Source organism: Sminthopsis crassicaudata, chromosome 3 (genome assembly GCF_048593235.1).
Source record: "Sminthopsis crassicaudata isolate SCR6 chromosome 3, ASM4859323v1, whole genome shotgun sequence".
Classification (NCBI taxonomy): Eukaryota; Metazoa; Chordata; class Mammalia; order Dasyuromorphia; family Dasyuridae; genus Sminthopsis; species Sminthopsis crassicaudata.
The window spans coordinates 40,985,712-41,004,989 of NC_133619.1; the positions used below are offsets into that span (position 1 = coordinate 40,985,712).

Consider the following 19,278-nt stretch of genomic DNA (forward strand, 5'->3'; position numbering starts at 1 on the left):
AAGTGAAATGAATAGAACAATAGAACAAAAACAAGATTATGTGATGGTTTACTCTGTTGGGTGTGGCTCTTTTCAACAATGAAGTGATTCAGGGCAAGTCCAATATTCTTGAAATGAAGAGAGCCATCTGCACCCAAAAAGGACTGTGGGGACAATGGGGATCTTAACAGGTTTTTCACCTTTTTTTGTTTTATTTTTTGCTTCGTTATTATTTTGTTTCACTTTTTTTCCCCCTTTTTGATCTTATTTTTCTTGTGCAGCCTGATAAATATGGAAATATGTATAGAAGAATTGCACAATGTTTGAACCAGGGGTTCTCAAACTACATGCAGCCCGCTAAGGACGTTTATGCAGCCCACCAGGTTATGGCAAATGGGCAGAGGGGCGGAGACAGAGGGTGAGCTTTTGTTTTTACTATAGTCCGGCCCTCCTATAGTCTGAGGGACAGTGAACTGGCCCCTATTTAAAAAGCTTGAGGACCACTGGTTTAAACTATATTGGATTGCTTGCTGTTTGGGAAAGTGGTAGGGGAAAGGGATGAAGAAAAATTTGGGAATACAAGATTTTGCAAGAGTGATTGCTGAAAACTATCTTTGCATATATTTTGAAAATAAAAAGCTATTCTTTAAAAAAAAAGAAAGAAAGAAAAGATAGGGGACTTGTAGGTATAGAGAAAACAGATTCAAGGTCTCCCTGCTGAACCATTTGCACCGTGTTAACTAGAAGGAAGGGCGCTAGAGCCCAAGGTTAACTGACACCTTTTTTTCATGACTTGGTTTAACTGATCTGAAATCGGGATAGGTTAATAGGTGAGAACCATAAAAAGAGTCCAGCATTTGTGAAAAGCAATTCATAGGAACCAAGGTCAGGAAAAGCAGAGATTAAAATCAAGACTGGGAAGTTATCAAAATCAATGACAAAAACCACTCACACTGTAATTCCAGAGGAGTAACCTACTGCCAGAAAGGAGAGTCCCTCCAAGAGCTGAATGTCTCTGAGGGATCTCCTCCCCTGCCTCCAGCTCCCTGACCTGCAGATTTAACCCACAGAGTCTCAAGGGTCAGAATATGACCTCAGTAGCCATCAGTTCTGACCCATCCTGAAGAAGCATCTCCTCTGTAATCTGACAAGTGTTTAGCTATCTGCCTAGTAAAGAAAATCCACTACCTCCTAAAAAAGCCTATTCCACTCAAGAATAATTCTGTTAGGAAGTTTTTTTTTTTTCCATTGAGAGCAGGGATACAGGATCTTAGAATTAAATCCAGATGGACCACAGAGATCAAATAGTTCACCCACTTCATTTCAGGGGGAAAAGTTAAGTGATTTGACCTAGATGACAAAGTTAATAAGTAGAAAAGTTAGGATTTAACCCCTGATCAGATCATCACAGAATCTCATCTTACTTTTCCTCACCTGGAATCTTTCTGATAGGATCACCAGGAATATCCCAGTTCATCTACTCAGCTGCAGATCTCCTTGGGGTCCAGCTGCCTTGATTAGTGAGTAAGTCCATTCTATCCAGACAGATCCAGACCAGATCATCCTAGTGGTAAGACAATGTGTCCCACTCAACCCCAGAGTCTTTTTCTGGAAAGGATAATCAAGCTTAAGGGATTCTTAAAATCCCTTGTGAATCACTTACCACCCCTGTGTCCTTAGCCACTACACTCATATAAGGATTGCCTCACTTTATCAGGATCCAAGATTCTTCAGGGCAGAAACTATTTCACTTTTGTATTTCTATTCTCAGGGCTTTAGCAAAATCCCTGGGCACATAGTAAACACTCAATTCCCCCCCCCCCCCGCCCCCAATTCATTCGCTATCTGAACAAGAATCTTCACTATAACATATGTGACAATTGAATCCTAATTGAAGATAACCATTTGGGAGAAATGTAAAAATTTGGGAGAAATAGTAAAATCCTCAAGGATCTGATTTTCCTCCAAAATATTTCTTCCCAAGCTTTCTGGGAAAACTTCTGGGAGCAAAATCAGACTTTAAGTATGTTCCTCTTTTTAGCAAAGGATTGTTCCTTAAGAGTTTTAAGGACAGATCTTTAAATCTTTGAGAAACAGTTTGAAAACATTTCCTAACAAATTCAGATAATATTATTGTAGCAGTTCTACTAAAAAAAAGGTCAAAGCTAGGCATGGGAAAGCTTTCTCCTCCTAGTGCTCTCTCACTCCTTTTTCCACCCTCCCTCCCAACTCTGTCAGGCTTCACTTCAGACTATTCACTATTTGGCCCTTTGAGTTTTGATCATTTATAATCCTGAAAACAAATAAGTTCCAACTTGTATAAGGCCATGTAAGTGCTGCACTTTGCAAAGCCAGGCACCCGTAGAGTCTGACATTTGCGTAGTATTTGGCAGGATGTCAATATTTCTTTGAGTACTTTAAACCATTCCATTTTGGAGAGAGTGTAGCACTTTGCAGCAGTCCCTTCAAGCAGACAAGAGAAGAAACACTTACTTTTCCTTACCAACCTTAATAGCCAGAAAACTGCTAATGATAAAAGTCATGACTGCCAGCCACAGGAGAGGCAGAACAAATCGGTAAGTAATGAAAATTCTTTCCAGCAAAGGGTGCTTTCCCTATGCTGCTCTCGCTAATGGCTACTAGATTCTTGATTTCTGGAAAAACTATTTCGAGTAAGATCTGACTCAAACTCACAGATTTGACTGTATTGAATTATAGAGGAAAAAAAATCAAATTTTGCCAATTCAATATCCTCTTCTAGGGTTTTGTATTTTAAAAATAATAATATTTAAAAACATTGATTGAACAAAGAAAAAATCTAGGTCTTTAGTCCTGGATCCCCGGCAAAGTGACTGTTACCTTGAGTGAAATGTTTGTCTTCCGTGTATCTCAATTTCCTTGCATGCAAAAATGAAGGATTAATCTCTATATATTATCTCTATAAATTATCTCAATTTCCTCACATGCTAAAGTGAGGGATTTATCTCTATATATCTCTTTAATAATAATCTATAATAATCTCTATAAATTATCTCTACATTTCAGGTTTAAGTTCTTTTAAATTTTAACTGCTTAAACAGTAAATACTTAAGCCAGAAAATATTTATATATTTTACTGAAGAAAAAATTTGAGAGAACTTTCTGAGATGCAAAGACAAAGAAATAAAGCATTTTGAATTTCTCCTGTTTATAGAAATCGAAATAGAAAAGACATCCAAATGCATAATGAAACTTCCATTTCCTCATCAGTAAAATGAAGTGGTTTAATTGGGTAATAACAATAGCTTGATAACTGTTATTTCAGTATAATCAGGTCTTTTTATAATCCACTGTATTATGCACTTCACTTTTGAGAAGTCCATAGCTTTTGACTGAGGAGTCCAGGACACAAAAATGGGTAAGAATTTCTGCTTTTCAAAATACTCCCTGACTCCACTAAAATATTAACAGATAATTAAAATGAAAGGATGTTTAAAATAACCTCTGCACGATCCAATCAAGCTGAATTTTACAAATCAAAATTTAAACTTAGCTCCATGTGCCAAAGAAATCTTATTCCAATTTCTCACAAAAAGAGCATTCTGTCAATTCAGACAGCTTATGTATAGAAAGCAAAAAAATTCTGAGTCCATTTATCACAATTTACTTAACACTAAAAGTAGTCTTCTCAGTTCATCAGACTGAGACACAATGAGATGCTTCCTTGAAGGGGGATGTGACTGACAGCTTCTCTTGTCAAGTGATTCCTTACAATTGTGAATTTTTCTACACAAAGGTTTAGAAAGGGGGCAAGAAAGAGTTCATTTTAACCTAAATGGATTAGCTTGTCTCTAATATCCATGTGTCTTTGCTAACCATACTCATCAATAAGAAGTAAGTTGTTTGCAACTAATAGGTACTAACAATAAAAGTCTCCCCTTAATGGAGTCTAGATTTGGAAAGAAGTAAATAAGAGGAGGGGAAGGAAAAGAAGGAAAAAAATGAAGGAGGGAAGGAAAGGGAGAAAAGGAGTGAGAAGAGGAAAGGAAAGAAGAAAGAATTTGAGGTTTAGAATTTTGAAAGTTGATCAAAAGTTATTGGTGAGAAGCCAAATGACTAATCTAGAAAGGACAAGGTCATCTACTGTATAACGGGTCATTTCCAGTGTCTTGCTGATAGATATAGATAGATAGATAGATAGATACTGTGGAGAACTGACCATTTGGTACAGCTCTGACTCACTTAAATCCAATTCACAATGACAATAACTACATAGACTACACTACACAAGAGCCAGATTTTCCAAGTCAAATTTCCACTTGTAGTTATTCTGTGGCACCTGTCAATCAGTGTCAAATAATAAAAAAAAGAAATTAGATACAAACACAGGTCAGGAGACTAACAGATCAGGTGGGTTTTTCAGGTGTGGGCAGAGTGTGTTAACAGGGAGTAGTACTAAGAGGAAAGACACCAGGATTTAAGCCTCTGCCACTATGGAGCCTAGAAGTTAGGCAAGTCAAGCAGTGGATAAGGTTCAATTCCCTCTAGAAAATGAGAAAGATGGACCAGATGGTTTGATTCCTGAGGTCGCTTCCAGTTCTGATACTCTCCCATTCTTTATTACATAGCAGTTTGACCTTCCTTTAAATCCAAGAAAATAATAATTAAAAATAAATAAATAAAACAAGTATTGGCCTGAATTCTGAGCAAGCATACATGCGGTTAACAGGTTTGAAGGAATCTGCCTTTTTGCTAACAAGTAGAAACTTTTCCCGCTATGTTCTGAGGAAAAAGGCATGTGCTAGAGCTAATGACCAGGCTACTCTTACTGAGAAATGCAAACACTGTTCCTGGCAAACAAAAAAGGGTCAGACTCATTTCCTTAAGCCCTACCCAGGGGAAGAACACTCCTCACAGTCCCAGAGGATGCTACATAAGAACAAACAGGAGCAGCCAGCAAGCCAGGACACTTAGCCTAATTCTGGGCTGTCAGGGAAGGCGGTCAGTCTATGATACATGGATTATTCTTCACTATCCATTAAGAAAGGAAAGAGGAAAAAGGCTTTGAGTATCTTCTGGGACTGTAAGTAATTCAGGCTTGGGAAGGTAGATGAATGGAGAAACTTGTTTGGGGCTTTTTACATTTTTATTAGAATTGTGATTTTTATCCATGTAGAGAAATCCCAGAAGGAATCTTCTCTACTAGTGCAAAATGACCTTCTTTCTCTAAAGCTTCAGAGATGGTGACCTGCCTAGAGTTACACAGCCAATATATAGCAGAAATAGGTCTTCCTGGGTCCGTACGGCAACCTACAACATGATAATGCATCATACTATAAAAATATTCTTCTTTTCCTCCTTCCTTCCCAGCCCTCAGCTTACCTTCCTGCAAGATAATAGTAGAAGAAGGGTTATAACAAATTTGGGGACAGGGGAGAAAGAGAAAGATAAGGACATTTCTAGTGTATGCTCCCCATTTCTGACATTTGTAAAGCAGGAGAAATCAAGGACAGATGCTCAAGTGTAATTATCATTCTGACCTAGTGGTTGGCACATGTATAAATCTCATGTTCATGGCCCTTAATTTTTTTTTTTCAAAAACCACCTTCTTAGCCATAGCTTCACCCCCCAAATCATTATCCATGGCACTAAAAGCATCCTTCTTCTCTGTTCTAAATTCCAAATGGTGCCATAGGAACCTTGGATAAATCAGCTAATTCCCACAGTTTCCTCATCTGTAAAGTGAAGGGATTGGTCCAAATGACCCTTCCCTGTTTTAGACCTACAATCATGTGATCGTATATTAGGGTTTCAGACTCAACATTATTTATTTGGCCCATTATATAATAATAATAATAGTCTCAAGAGTTCCTAACTAGAATATGTGGACTTTTAAAATATTTTATATATGAAGTTTTGGCTTTTTAATACTTTGATCACTGAATATTACTATAACTGGTTGCCTTTGTTATCTTGGACATTTTATTTTATGCATTTAAGACCATTATTCTGAGAAGGTTTCACCAGCCTGTCAAAGTTGGCTGTGACACAACAAAAGTAAAGACCCGAAGGATGGGTGATTTCTAGTCCCTTCCTAGTTTGAAATCTATGATTATTCCATGAATAATCTCAACAGCAACATGACTAGATGTTGCTTGATTCCCAAGGTTAGATGATGCCAGAGATGGCTACCCTTATAAACCTATAAAACCTTCTTCTCAAGCTTGAGCAAAGCTTACCCAAAATGCTCCTCTTCATTTTAGAGGGAAGAATGCTGACTCTGTAAAACACAGGAACATACTTTTCCCAAATAATTTTATTTGGATGCCATCGTTGACCAAATGGATTCCATTTGGATACCAGTATCCTGGGCTTCTATAATTCTTTCCCCTGTTGTTCTCTCTCCTCTTTGTCTACAACACCCGTTATTTTATGAGAAGAAAAAAAAAGAAAGAAAAATAATCTGAAAATATAAAACAAAATAACTCAAATTTCAGAGTTGAATAAAACTTTAAGTATATGGGATAGGTTTCAGACCCTCAATTTTGTCACTGTGTGACCTTTAACAAATCTTCTTTGCTTCTCAGCCTCAATTGTCTCCTAGGATTAAAGAACTTTCAAGGTCCTCTCAGTTCAAATAATATGGGAAAATCTGCAGAAATAAAATAAGAACACCCCAAGATAATTTAATTATAAGGGAATCTTTTTTAGGCAAGTGAATTCCCCATTGGTGTCTTCGGTGTTTTAAAATTATATCTATTTTAAAACAAACACACACACACACACACACACACACACACACACACACACACACAGAGATATACAGGAAATGATTGACTGTCTTTCTGCAAGCAGCTGTTGTATTTGTCTTGTGATTGTTACATTATAAATAGATTGTTCAAAGAATTCTGAGTTTTTGATTTTTTTTTTAAAGTACCAAGAGCAATGTTTACTAAATTTTAAAGCAGACAATAAGATCATAGATTTAATATCTGGAAGGGACCTTGGGAATCAAGTCCAATCACCTATACTTTAATAAGGCAACTGAAAGTTAAATACTTGACACAAAGTAAATTGTTAACTTTGACCCTGATGTCAAGACGTGAGGGCTTCCTATCACTTTTCTCTTAGAGTCTCATGTGGATCTGTAAAAGCACATGGCTGTACATGGTGAAGGACAATCTTAGAAGCAAGGGGTTGTAGGAATGTATGGGCAGCTGGGGGCAAAGGGAGGAGGAAAGGGAACAATAGATAAAATGTGGGGCCAGGAGTTAGAAGGACTTGAGTTCATGAAATCTGTAGATGTGATTAGAGGGACCTTCTGGGCAGCTTGGTATCAGAAAAAGAGTTCTAGTTTTGGCGCAAGATGAGTTAAGAACCAAATCTCAACTTTTGTAGAGACCGGACTGAGAGAAGACTTCTAAAGTTTTTCTAATAGAACAAGTGTTGTTCATCACACAGAGTGCTTTGTTATATAAAGGAAATTGTAGGGTCTTAAATAGAACAAGATGTTCAGAAATCAATTATTTTAAAGTAGCTGGGCAACACTGAATAACATAAAGGAAGGAGAGATTATCCAGAAGAGAAAAGATTAGAAGAAGATCAATTAGAATTTCCAAGGATATCCAGATAGCTTTGAGCTTGAACTATAATGACTGAACTAGAAGACATCGAGTATTTACACATATTAAATTATTTGTGAGTTCCATTTTATAGATAAGTCTTCCTGAATCTGAGCCCACAACTCTATCCATTGCACCATCTAGCTGTTTCTGGACAGTACAAAAGGAAATGAAAAGCCAATGAAGATTGGCTCACTGACTGGTAAAGACATAAGATGAAAAGGGAAGATGAACTAAATGGCTCAATTTAGAAGGATGAGGAAGAAGAACTAGTAAAATGTCAGACTCGTTGACAAATTAGAAAGTTATGTTTAGAAGGAAATGAATTCACATTTATAGTTTCAGGTGACATTTTAGGGAAAAAAATCATAATTAAGAGCCCACAAATTAATTATTTCCATTCTAATTCTTTTGATTCAACACTAGCACTTGGGAAAATGGTTCTTTTTCATTGGCCAAAATCTAGCTGGTGAATAAAACTATTAAAATCTTTCCCCTAAAAGTGGACAAAAGTGGAGATTCCCAATCCGATCTGATTCCCTTACAGGGTACAAAAACATAATGAAAGAAAGGCCTTTGTGAAGTCAACATTTTCTCTAGGTAGAAGCATCAGCCACAATTAACCAGTTCAAAATAAACATCATAAATTTAAAAAAAAGATCAGGCACGAAAGCTACACCTTGAGTTCTTAAGACCAGTTCCAAACAGAGAAGACATTTTTGTAGTTTCCATAATCGTTTTTCATTTTTTCCCTCAATCACATGTAAAGACAATTTCCAACATTTATTTTTGTAAGACGAATTCCAAATTTTTCTCCCTTCCCCCTGCACAAAACTGTAAGAAACTAGATATGGGTTATACGCATCAAATCATGATAAACGCATTTCCAGATTCCTCTCTCATTTGATTTTTTAAATCCTTTTGGAGTTTGTCCAAGAAGACTTTTGCACTTGAGACCAATTCAGATTTCCCTTTGAGGCTTCACATATAGTTACTCTGACATTCTCATCTTCTTCAGAGTTTGTGTTTTGATCTTCTCTTTGCCAAAGTAGTTTTTTATAGTCAAGGATCTATTCTTCAGGGATCGTTTCTGGATTTTGCTCCATTTTAGCTTATTTTGTGATTTTCAAAGTTGAGCTTTGCTCCTGGGGGCAGAGGGAGCATTATCCCAAGTTTCTTGTACAGAGGGTCAGAGACTGGGGACTGGGGGACTCACAGTTTGTTCACTGTGCTGGGATGGCCTGACCTACTTGTTCCTGTTGTACTAAGGTTTGAAGCTCGCCATTAGCCTTTTGTACTAGCGCTGGAGGCCTCATAGCTGATCTGTGCTAGGGTTAAAAGTCTCTACTGACTTTTCCAGATCCTCATCTCTACCCCCTTTTACCCAAGTGAGACAGACCTTTCCTGAAGACCTCTTAAGTTATCTTAAGCTGGAAAATTGTTTGACTCCATCTTTTTGTGGATTCCATGGCTCTCAAATCTGTTTAGAGTCTTGATTTGACATTGCTTCCATGAGAAACCTAGGAGAGCTCAAGCAACTTCCTGGCTTCTCTCTACTATCTTGTATCTCCCCCAGTTTCCACAATTTCCATCACAAGGGTTAAAATTGAAAAAATATAATTTAAGTGGGAGGAGAAAAGGAGGAACAAATTGGCATAAACATAAAACATCATTCACTGTATCTTCAAAGTCAGTATCAGATATTTGTGAAGACAAGAGAAGAACTCCAAGAAACTATGGTTTAAGTACCACCCACCATTTAAGCAATCCCCAAAGACTTGCAACACGGGATGTTATAGAAGTCTTTCTGAGGTTGCAGGGTGGGTGATACCTTACCCTCTTCCAAGGACTATCTCTATTATCAAGCAAAGTCATGCTGAGATATCAAAAATTAACAGATAAAAAGGAAATACCATTATAAGTTCAGGAAACATGCTGCCCATTATAATAAAAATAAGTCCAGACCCAATACTTCCATTTTTAAAGCATATTTTAAAACTGATTTTATGTAGGGAACTTGTAAAAAAGAAATAATCCAAATCTATATAAACATTTTCCAGGACTTTTCCAGGTCTTTTCACTGGTGTAGGATATTGGCTAATTACAATAGAACTGCATTCATAGAGCAAATTGTAAATCCCCTTTGATCCTCAAAACCACCCTACAAGATAAATGCTATTATTAGCCCCATTTTACAGCTTAAAAAATTGAGGATAAAAGAAATTATGGGACTTGCCCAGTGTCACAGAACAAACAAGCGTCTAAGGCTGGATTTGAACTCAGAGTCTTCCAAGTGTCACTTCATCTAGATATTTTTGAATTTTTCTTTTTTTGATCAATATTTTTCTATTCCTTTCCTTTCTTCTTTTCCCCACCCAATTAAAAGAAAAAGAAAAAACTTTAAAAACTAGGCAAATTAAAACCAAATTCCCACATTGACCATCTCTAAAAATGTATGTCTCAGTCTGCATCCTCAGTCCATCCACACAAATCAATCTTGTAGAATCATGTTTCTTCTTAAATTGTTTTTTTTTTTTGCAATTTTGTTGTACAAACTGTCCCCTCCCCCCCCCGTTTCTGCTAATTTCACTATGCAACAATTCATACGATTTTTTCCCAAGTTTCTTTGAAATTGTCCCTTTCATCATTTCTTATGGCATAATATTATTTTACCTTTAAATACCTTAATTGTATTCACCAGTTCTCTAATTGATGGACATCCCTTTGTGTGCCAGTTCTTTCCTGCCACAAAAAGGGCTGCTATATATATTTTTGCATATGTGGCTTCCTTTCTCTTTGGTCCCTTTGGTCTCCTACTAGGAGAGTCTTACTGAGTTAAAGAGTAAGTACAATTCAATTACTTTTCTTTCTTTCTTTTTTTTGGGGGGGAGGGGGGTGGATAGAAATAAGGGAAAGGAAGAGGGTTAATATGTACACCAATTCACAATTCCACCAGCAGTGAAACTGAGTTAAGGGGCCTTTTTTCCCCTAGCTCCACCAGCATTTGTCACTTTCCTTGCTATTTAGATGGGTGTGACATGCAACCTTAGAGTTCCTTTAATTTGTACCTCACCATATAAAATGTTCCAAATAATTAGGGATTAACTGCTTGATTTCTCTTTATTTCTTTTTCCCCTCTTTCCCTTTTCTTTCTCCCCTCCCTCCTTACTTTTTTCCCCCTTTCTTCTTTCTTTCTAAAATTGCCCATTTACTTATTTACTATTTATAAGTGATTTCTCAAGATACACTTTCTTCTCTCTCTCTTCCTTTCCCTTTTTCTCCCATCTAGTGAACCTCTTTCCATTTCTCCTAACAAGCAAACAACTGTCTCCTAACTCCTAGCATTTTCCCTTCAATAACTACATTCACTTCTTTATTTTATTTTGCTGAGGCAGTTGGGATTAAGTGACTTGCACAGACACACACAGAAGTCTGAGTGTCTGAGGCCAAATTTGAACTCAGAACTTAGGTCCTCCTGACTTCAGGGCTGTAGCTGCCCCCTACAATTCACTTCTTGCTCACTACCTTCTTCAATACATTTTTCCCAGTCCCCCTTAATGCCAGTGCCTCCCCAATACTGATCACCTCCATATTGTTTCCTCATTAGTCCACAAGCTCCTTTAGAGCAAGGACCAGCCCTGACTTACACCACAAAGGGTTTCTTTAAAAGGCTGAAAACCCCAGAGACAGGCTATATGAGTGCCACCATTTGTTTGATTTCTTAGAACAGTCACTTAGAAGGAAAAGGTATGACAGTGTCTTCCCATCTATCAAGTTTATTCTGTTACTAGTTCTCATTAAAGGCTTATGCAGGAAATCAAAGCAGGCCAGCTAGGTAGGAAGTGGATAGAGCAGTGGCTTTGAGAACATATTTCAACCCAGGTCTTCCTGATTCCAGGTTCAGCAGTCTATCTGTTGTTTTTTGTTTTTGAAAAAGACCAATGACACCAAAAGGGTAGGCAGCTAGGTGTTGCAGTTGATAGAACAACACCTCTATTGTCAGGAGTTCAGATCTGGTCTCAAGATATCTGTGAGGCGGGTGAGCCTGGCTGGGTAAGTCTGTTTAATTAAGTTGGAGAAGGAAATGGCAAACCATTCCAGTGTCTTTGCTAAGAAAACCCCAAATAGGGTCAAGAAGAGTCGTATATAACTGAAGCGACTTGGCAACAATAAAAGGAAATTAAGATCTTGGTGGCAGTTAGTCCTTAAAATCAGGTATCTGAGCTATTTGTAGGGAAGTAGAATGCAAATACCAAGGTCCCTTCAGACTATGGGGGAGGGGAGCAGATAACACATACTCCAACACTCCAGATATAAGACCTGAAAAAATAAAACCTCCTGATCTCTTATTACAGAATTTGAATACATAAGATTACCTCAAAGAATAGCTAGAAAAGAATAACTCAGTGTACTAGTTATAAACAAAATCATGAATTCAGATTTTTCCACTTCTGAGATATAGGGGTTAGTTTAACATGCAGAAAAATACATTTTTTTATTCTTTTTCTGGAATTTGTTTTAAATTTTCATCTCTAACATTTTAAGTTTTTTTTTAATCACCAAAATTCCTCCCTATAATTTTGCCTTTTTCCTCTCCCAGAGAGACATTGCATATCATTTTTAATTCTTTACCACTTTGCAACATTCATTAAAAAAGCAAATACATCCCTTACAAATTTATATTGCACATTTGGGAAAATGTGTTTTGACACCCAGCAATAACCATGTCTAAGAAAGAGTTCACAGATTTATTTTTTTCCCCAAGACTGTATATGACTGACTTATGTTCTAGAGTCAAACTTCCTCTATGGAGAGTCACACTGAATGATCCATCAGTCCTAGCCACCAACCAGCAACCAAACCTTGAATTTTTACCTTGTAAATCTTTCAAGTTATGCTATTGCTATTACAAGGTATATTTGAAAGTATTATTTTCAGAAAGGACACATGCCAGATTTAACTGACCGGTTCATACCAGGATTTATTATTAACATAATATGCAAGAAAACAAACTAGCTCAGTGAGTTAATTTGAGAACTTAAAAAATCCACGACAAAAATCCTAGCCAAATCATAGTGCATTACCCTGATCTCTAAGACATTGCAAGCCAAACCACTCACAGAATTCTGTGAGCCAGAAAACATATATACCTACACCTTCTAAAAATACTGATACATAATAGTCAGCTGGATCTTGGTCAAACAAGAAACTGAGCAGCTACCAACAATTAACTCACAATAGCATTAAAGACAATGCTAAACACAGTCAGTGAATCTACTCAGCATCATTAACAGAAAAAAATGTTTGGAGAAAGGAGAACATGAAAATATGGCAGCCATCATTAGATGGCATCACGTGCATATTTTGCCCAAAATTAAATTAATTGTAATCTAATACATATATCTCTTCATATGCAGGATTTTTAAAGAAGGCTTTTGACTACTTCAAAATGGAAAGGATTCCTAAGGTTGGAATATTTTAATGAAGATCATCTCATACTAACCAACGTGGAAAAAAGTAAGAAAATCAAAGTGATTTCAATAGCTTTGTGCACAATGGGAAAAACAAGATAATTTCAAGTAGTCAAAATGACATGGTACACTGAAAACAACATTGAATTTGGAGTTAAAAGGCCTGCTTGTATCTGTAATTATGGGCAAAATCCTTTCATCTCTCTCAGCTTCAGCTTCTTCATTAATAAAGAGTTTAGACTAAAATATCCTCTCATGGTCCCTTCCCATTCTATAATCCTATGATATGACAACAACAATAATACAAATTTATGTTGGATTTTTTTTGTTTGTTTGTTTTGATGAGGCAATTGGGGTTATGTGACTTGCCCAGGTTAAGTGACAGGCCCAATTATCCTGATTCTAGGGTCTATCCACTGCATCATCTAGTTGCTCCTATGTGGTTTTTAGGTTTTTAAAGCATCTTTCTCAATTTAATAAAAAGCAAACAATAAACACCTACCTACCATGTACTAAGCTAAAAATATCATCATTCCCATCTTGCAGATAAAATTGAGAGGTGAACATTGTTACTATATGTCTAATGCAGAATTTGTATCTTTTAACGTTTCCAATGCACTTCAAATGTTTCTTACTTGATACAATAACCTTATAAAATAGGTGCTATTGATAATCTCATTTTATAGATGAGACAAGTAGGGCAAACAGATTTAAAGTAACTTGCTCACAGTCACTCAGCTATTAGGTGGCTGAGGACATATTTGAACTCCAGAGCCTGATTTATCATACCACTCTTACTGACAAGACATTAAAGGGGAGCCAGTTTGAGAGCAGTGGGAAGTAGAGAGGAAAAGAGAGCTGATATGTAAGAAAACCTGGTCAGGTAGTAGATACTGGGATAACACCATGGAATAGAGCCTACTGGTTCTAGCATGATGTCACAGGAAAAATCCAGGTGGGCCCCCACTGTGACAAACTCATAGGAGAAGAAAGCTACAGTATTATGTCTGGTGATGGAAGGGACCTGAGAGTCTATTTTACAGACCGGGCTAACTGAAGTGACTTGCCCAATGTGACAAAGTACCACAGTTGAAATTTGAACGCAGGTTCCCTTACTCCCACAAGCTGATGTTCTTTCCACAACACCACACTGTCTTGCAAAATGGGCAGTCACGAATGGATCAGTTGAAGGAAATCACCATTATTGTGAGAACAGAAACCTGCATGAGCATAAAGACTCCTATTAACCCCAATCAACTAGAAGTTTTCAAAGGAGCAAAAACTGAAGTGAAATTTGAAATTTTACTGACTGAAAAAAAGGTAAAAGGTTGTAACTTGTAGCCCAGAAGCAACTGACTTAACCATTAACATCAGGTTGGTTTTCTCCATATACATATTTTCTCCTCTTGTGGCTTAGCTTTGCAAAAACAAAACAAAACAAAGAGCAAAGGAAATGCCCAAAGAAGCCACTGCTTTCTGACAAGTCTCTTCATGCACTGTCAGTCAAGCAAGATTTGGGGTGAACTTGCTATGCTGCAGGCTCACTAAAGGACAACCCTCAGACACTCTTGAGTTGCAGACAAAGGAATGGCTTGCATTGAAGATAGAGGGAGTTTCCCTACTTGGGAGTTCCCTAAATCAATGAAATCATAAGTTATATCCTTAACCCTGACCCCGCTGAGCACATGTCCCTTGCACTGAGCTATGGGTCAGCAATAAATAAGTCTAACATCTCTTTTTTAAATGTCTCTTAGGTAAAATAAAATAATAATAATAATAAAAGATTCTTCAGGAATCAATCATATTTTTTTCTCTCTTAAAAGTATTTAGAGATAGGGATTCACCTGTGAGTAAAATGCCCAGCCTTTAGTGTGTGGTAACTCTGAGGCATATTTGATTCCTAATATAATATGCTCCCTTCCTGGTTTTTATCTGGCAACTTCAGTCATGTGGAGCATTGCCAAGTTATTTCCAAATAATGAGCTACAACTCATTTTATTATGTAAAAACCACAAAACAGTTGACTTAAAGTCATTACAATTGCCATATACTTGCTTATTGTTTATCAGGTTTTTTTTTAAATCTCCAAACTGACATATGGCATCAGGGTAGCTCTGAAGGACCAGAGTAAGATCAGATAACCTTCAACCAGATCATCAAAAGGGCCACTTCCTTCTTTGAGAAAACAGGTTACACTGTGTTTTACTTCCAAAATAGACTTAAAGGACCACAGGATAAAAGCCTATATTATTTAGCCCAACCCATCACTTTACAGTTAAGGAGAACAATTACTCAAGTGGCTTGCCCACTGAGGTTCAAGGGATTTCAATGATGCTTTTTCTCTTTTCAGTCCTATTCTTCAATTCACTTGGCCCTCCAGAAAGCATTACAATAGCTCTGGTCACCCAAAAATGTGAACAATTCCCACCGTGCTTCCTTCTTCTGATACTACCCCCCCTTCCCATAACCATTAAAAGCAAAATAGAACAATTTTTTAAAATATGAAAAATTAACTCAAGGAGGAGCTCAGAATTATAACTATTTTTAAGCTATGTAATCGTTACTGCTTAGCACGATGCCAGGTATACAGTAAAGGGAAAAAGGGGATGGGTACTAGAACTGAAAAGAAATTCTCAGTTGAGGAAAATTCCCTCTAAATGGTTTTACATCGTGCTAAAAACGTGGCCTAAACAATGTAAAACCTTGGACAGCATAGTGCTGCATCTAGAATCAGGAAAAACTGAGTTCAAATTCAGCCTCAGACACTAGTCCAGTGATCTCTGGCAAGTTACTTAATCTGCTCGCCTCAATTTCCTCATCTGAAAAATGGGGATAATAACAGCACCTACTTGTAAGGATCAAATGAGATCACTATAAAGTACTTGCTTGACAAAGTACATGCTACAGAGTTATTACTTATTACTGTCATCACCATCCTATTTCAGAAAGGATCCATTGAGCTCTTGGCCTCCAGTGAATCCTTCCCTTTAACTTCCTAATTAGCATTAGAATCAAATCCCCCACTATTAAAAAAAGTAAGACTTGCATTTCAACTTGAAATACTGGCATGAATGCTTAATTATCTAATTTATTCCTCTACAAAGAGACAGAATATTTTTGAAAGCCTATATCATGCTTTATCAGCCCAGAAAGATTTTGAGTGCTCTGAAGAGCTACAGAACAGAATTCTAGGCATAAGGGCGTATGGCACATTTCCTTAGGGTATGTACTCACAGAATTATTATTTTTCTTCATAAATGACATTTGCAGCTATCAAAACTAAGGAAACTAAAACTTGATTGTAAACATAACATGGCAAATGCTTAATGGTTATCATGCCATTAAATTCAAATGTGAAGCCACTATTTTTGAGCTATTCACAGCAAGCATTTCTGTAGCATTTTTTAATATCTGTAAAGTGCTTAACATCAGAAGGAGCTCATAAACTCCCGAATGCAACCTGAATCAGATCCAAATGTAATTGGGAAATGGTGAACAGATAATATTCACAAGTGGGTTTCTAAGTCAATATGAGACTCATAGGACCTATTTAAGGGCCCCCATTTTTACTGCCTTTATGTATATTATCTCATTTGATCCTCAAAACGTCGGTAAAGGTAGGTGCTACTATTTTTATTCCCATTTTTACAGGTAAGGGGATTGAGACGCAGAAATCGGTCCATTAACTTGCTCATAGTCTCACATCTATTAAGAGTCTAAGACAGGAATAGAACTCAGGTAGTCTTGATTCTTTGCCCAAATTGCCTCTGAGACATTAGAATAAGCCAAGGATACCCCATAAAAACGTGATTCTGGGATTGTGCTTTGGAATTAGACAAATATTGCAACATGGGACAATGGAAAACAACACTCAATTTTAAATAATCATAAGGTCTGTCTGAATTCAAATGCTATTTTGCCTATCCTGAATAAGACTTCAAAACTTTGACTGTGTTTTCTCAATTGTAAAATGGGAGAGATGAGGTCTTAGGGTCTATGACCCATAATCTCAACATTAAAATCAATAAAACATGATTATAGATTTTTTTGGGGGGTGATGATTTAATTTAATCAGTTCTGGGAATTTTTATGCTATTTTTTGAATTTTGAAAGGATTTGCCAACAGAATATAAAGGCTACAAGTTTGGAAAAGGCTTTTGATGCTCCATGAATTTCACAGAGTCAGTCAGCCAGCATTTATTAAGCACCTACTATGTGCAAACAAAGGTGAAAAACAACCACCACTCCAATCCTGTTACAAAACAAAACAAAACAAAAAAAAAAAAAACCACCTCATAAGCCTAATAAGGGAGACAACATGTAAACCGCTATATATAAGCAAGATATATAACGGCTCAACTGGGGGTAATCTCAGAGGGGAGGCACTAAGATTAAGGAGCATTGGCAAAGGCTTTGGCTGAAGGGAAGACTTCAGCTGAGATATGGAGCAAGGCCAGAGAAGTCAGGAGGGCAACATAGGGGAGATCCAAACAAGATGCCCAGTTAGAAAATGCAGTCCTCTTTGACCTTGTGTTATTTTTTAATCCATCAGTTGAGCATCTCCTTACAATTCTTATATAAACTGCAGATAATTTTGGAGCGAAGACCACCTCTATGCTCGAGTGTCCACAGTCACACAGCAATTAGGTAGCCGAAGCTAGCTGGCTCCCTGGCACTGCTGCCTTAGTTCCCACAGTATCTTTGGACCATCCTTTTGTTCCCTTTACTTTTTGCCTTTATCAGCAGCCTTCCTCAGCTCCTCCACCTGCTTTAAATTATCCCTCAGAATACTTAAAATCTCCCTCCAACAGTCTAATTTATTCCTCCCAATGATCCTTAGGAACCTCTGAACTATGGGAAACCTCAAGTAATCCCTAGGCCCTACTTTAGGGAAAATTACTTCCAGGAATTTTCCTATGCTGAATATCTGAAAATAAAAAAACAGCCTATTTTCAAAATGGCAATGGATTTATCTAACGAATTAAGTAATGAAATATGTTTCCCACAAACAAAACACTGACTCTCTCTGAGATCTTCTAGAAAATAAAGGCATATTCACTAATTCATTCATTTGTTTATTTTTCATGTCTAGCAAAAACTTGAATTGATTGAACCATTTCTGAAATTGTCAAATACACAAGTATTGAATAATTATTTACTATATTTCAATACTGCTATTTTATTCCCATTTACCTTATATGATATTGTTGTATATAACCATTGAGGAGTTTAAGATTGACCTTATGTCATTTTCTTATTGATTCTATTTCCAATAATTGGTTTTGTCCTGTTATTGCTTATGTCATGGTTCTCTGTCTTCTAAACTTTGTTCAGAATTCATCGGGGTTGTTTAAAAATTCAATTTTCTTGCTTCAAGAAATGTAACTGACTTTAAAAAATACATATGAACAAGGGGGTGAGGTATACTATCTTTACACCACCAAGCTATCCTTTATGGATGTCTGTTTTGCTATCCAAAAGTCTGGGCTATCTCACATCTGGACTCAAACAATGAGTACTTCTTAGATTCATGAGAAAAGAAGATGGAGAGGGTCATTGCCAACCCCATTACCAAATTTCCAGAAAAATCATATTGTTCCCTACATTTCAGCTCAGTAACCGATCATGTTTCCTTGATGAAACAGGGTTTCACCAATCCTGTTCTTTGCTCTATATTCCCCAATACCTACATAGAACAAATTGACCTTTTACTCAGGATCTTTAGCATTAATAGAGGCAATCTATCATTCCATTTATTGACAGGCAGCATGCTATTGCTGATAAATGTTGGGCACAGATCTGCCTCAGTTTGCCCTTTCATTAAATTTCAGCCATGATACCATCCAATGTTTACAGAAACCTTCCTCTCTCCATTTTTGCATGGAAAGTACTACAACACACCACCATCCTTATCCTGAATTTTCAAGTGATAAGATTTTTGGAAGCAGGGGAACTTCTAGGTCAAACATCACAACAATGACTTGCCCAAAGAATTTAGGTGACCTAGCTCAAAATCCATGGCTTTAATAAGGTGTAAATCCTTTATTCTTTCTGTCTTCTGTCTTTACAGAAGAGTACTCCTGGATCCAGCCAAAATAGGTATTCTAACTTCAAAGTGAGACCTTTGAGGTTTGTGCAATCTCATTCTATTAAATTTATTTTCTACTATTGTTGAGACCTTATATGCCCCATTATCTTAATTGAAACTTGCCTTTTTTTTTTTTTAA

At 36.9% G+C, this 19,278-nt stretch overlaps 2 protein-coding genes across 11 annotated transcripts in view; one reads left to right on the forward strand and one right to left on the reverse strand.

Moving 5' to 3' along the window:
- The window catches only part of MED12L (mediator complex subunit 12L), a 560,363-nt gene that overhangs the window by 196,266 nt on the left and 344,819 nt on the right, over positions 1 to 19,278 (reverse strand). The window lies entirely within an intron of this gene.
- The window catches only part of P2RY14 (purinergic receptor P2Y14), a 42,217-nt gene that overhangs the window by 18,838 nt on the left and 4,101 nt on the right, over positions 1 to 19,278 (forward strand). Inside the window, exons 1-3 of one of the 6 annotated variants that reach the window (XM_074298325.1) lie at positions 2,203 to 2,555; positions 12,998 to 13,097; positions 19,122 to 19,180. The gene's annotated coding sequence lies outside the window, so the exon portion shown is untranslated. Of the gene's footprint in view, positions 1 to 2,202; positions 2,556 to 4,905; positions 5,042 to 12,997; positions 13,098 to 19,121; positions 19,181 to 19,278 lie in introns of those variants that run through there. The other 5 variants (XM_074298327.1, XM_074298326.1, XM_074298330.1 and 2 more) reach the window with 5 other exon arrangements.